Below are 3,032 nucleotides of genomic sequence, written 5' to 3' on the forward strand. Positions count from 1 at the left end.
GTGTATGAATATCAAGAGCTCAGATGGCAGCCCAGTTCTAAGCAAAGAAGGGAAGGCAGAAAGGTGGAAGGAGTATATAGAAGGTTTATACAAGAGCGATGTACTTGAGGACAATATTATGGAAATAGAAGAGGATGTAGATGAAGACGAAATGGGAGATACGATACTGCGTGAAGAGTTTGACAGAGCACTGAAAGACCTGAGTCGAAACAAGGCCCCCGGAGTAGACAACATTCCATTAGAACTACTGACGGCCTTGGGAGAGCCAGTAATGACAAAACTCTACCAGCTGGTGAGCAAGATGTATGAGACAGGCGAAATACCCTCAGACTTCAAGAAGAATATAATAATTCCAATCCCAAAGAAAGCAGGTGCTGACAGATGTGAAAATTACCGAACTATCAGTTTAATAAGCCACGGCTGCAAAATACTAACGCGAATTCTTTACAGACGAATGGAAAAACTGATAGAAGCAGACCTCGGGGAAGATCAGTTTGGATTCCGTAGAAATGTTGGAACACGTGAGGCAATACTGACCTTACGACTTATCTTAGAAGAAAGATTAAGAAAAGGCAAACCTACGTTTCTAGCATTTGTAGACTTAGAGAAAGCTTTTGACAATGTTGACTGGAATACTCTTTTTCAAATTCTAAAGGTGGCAGGGGTAAAATACAGGGAGCGAAAGGCTATTTATAATTTGTACAGAAAGCAGATGGCAGTTATAAGAGTCGAGGGGCATGAAAGGGAAGCAGTGGTTGGGAAAGGAGTGAGACAGGGTTGTAGCCTCTCCCCGATGTTATTCAATCTGTATATTGAGCAAGCAGTAAAGGAAACAAAAGAAAAATTCGGGATAGGTATTAAAATTCATGGAGACGAAGTAAAAACTTTGAGATTCGCCGATGACATTGTAATTCTGTCAGAGACGGCAAAGGACTTGGAAGAGCAGTTGAACGGAATGGACAGTGTCTTGAAAGGAGGATATAAGATGAACATTAACAAAAGCAAAACGAGGATAATGGAATGTAGTCAAATTAAATCGGGTGATGCTGAGGGAATTAGATTAGGAAATGAGACACTTAAAGTAGTAAAGGAGTTTTGCTATTTAGGAAGTAAAATAACTGATGATGGTCGAAGTAGAGAGGATATAAAATGTAGACTGGCAATGGCAAGGAAAGCGTTTCTGAAGAAGAGAAATTTGTTAACATCGAATATAGATTTATGTATCAGGAAGTCGTTTCTGAAAGTATTTGTTTGGAGTGTAGCCATGTATGGAAGTGAAACATGGACGATAACTAGTTTGGACAAGAAGAGAATAGAAGCTTTCGAAATGTGGTGCTACAGAAGAATACTGAAGATAAGGTGGATAGATCACGTAACTAATGAGGAGGTATTGAATAGGATTGGGGAGAAGAGAAGTTTGTGGCACAACTTGACTAGAAGAAGGGATCGGTTGGTAGGACATGTTCTGAGGCATCAAGGGATCACAAATTTAGCATTGGAGGGCAGCGTGGAGGGTAAAAATCGTAGAGGGAGACCGAGAGATGAGTACACCAAGCAGATTCAGAAGGATGTAGGTTGCAGTAGGTACTGGGAGATGAAGCAGCTTGCACAGGATAGAGTAGCATGGAGAGCTGCATCAAACCAGTCTGAGGACTGAAGACAACAACGACAAACGAACACAACCATTCACTTTATTTCTAAGAATAATGTTACGGCAGCAAGAATGCCTGATGTGAGCTTTGTGCTATGGGAGACTCATCTTGCCCAGCGTCGATAGGACCACGGATGTCAACAGACTCCATAGGATAGAAACTGTCCACGGATACGTTCGAGGCTCGGGCTACGTCAAAGTGACGGAGAGGTATCACTGCGGTGAACCTTTCTCCCTTGCAACCACGCAACAGCGAGAGCTGGCGTGTTCTTCCACTAACAAAAAGGAAGACGGTACCTGCTGTTCTGTTTCGAATATACTTTAACGTGCGCCACCCGGAAAAGTCCATTTGTGTCTGCTGCAAACAGTTTGAAGAGAATCGCTGCAGCTAGGAAGACAGAAGTTTTGGTTGGCTTCCTTTGTCGGAGCAAAATGTTGAAAGTGTTCGAGCAGCATCTCAACACATCTTGCAAGTCAAGAGCTTCAGATGCGACAAACAAACGTCTTCAAAATCCTGAGTGAACGTCTGTGCATGTAACCGTACAGCCTGCAGTTGGTGCAGGCACAACACTCCACGAAAGTATTGTGACGATACAATAAGCAATCACACGCATTGTAGGCATTAAGTTTTCTAACGATGTCTAAATGGTTTTGCATATTGTTTTGTAATATGATATGGCAATATGTTTGTTCTGTTTTCTGTTTCATGGTTCGAATGTGGAGCGTTGCAGTAGCAGAAGGACAAGTATTCCTGCCTTCAAGCTGCCCTCTTTGCTGCGCCATGTTGGCGTTAGAACTATGGCCAGTTTTCAAAGACGACCATCCGAAACGACGAGCCCGACCCTGCATTACCAAGTGAAACAAATAAAATAGCTGTAAACTGCAACAAAATAAATATGTAACTAGTTAATGTTCAGATTCAGTTACGAGCACACGGCATCTGTACGTATGAGTTAACGTTTAATCCGTAGCAAAATTACTGTGGCGTTGCGATTATTATAATAAAGTTTTTAAAACGAACAATTTTGAAGATCTTTGAAAATTTGTGACCGTGATTTGAAGAGCCTCTTCTGTATCAGTCGGATGAACTTTGGTAGGTATTGCAGTTTCACTTATTACGCACTTGAAGCCTAGATCCAATAGAATAAGATCTCTAATTTGTAGAAATTACGTGTATGAGTTTTTTGAACTTTTTTCACGTCAGTTTGAAGCAAAGTGAACTGCTTAAGATCTTTCCAAGGGTAAACTACGCCCATTCTGTTGTGAAGAATTACAAATTAAATGTTAAAATCAGTTTTCGAATGATAATTCTTAATTGCAAAACAGAATCTTTGCTACGAACGCAAAACGTACACCAGTGACACTAAGAGAATCTATGAGT

The sequence above is a fragment of the Schistocerca gregaria genome, chromosome 3 (genome assembly GCF_023897955.1).
Source record: "Schistocerca gregaria isolate iqSchGreg1 chromosome 3, iqSchGreg1.2, whole genome shotgun sequence".
Taxonomy (NCBI): Eukaryota; Metazoa; Arthropoda; class Insecta; order Orthoptera; family Acrididae; genus Schistocerca; species Schistocerca gregaria.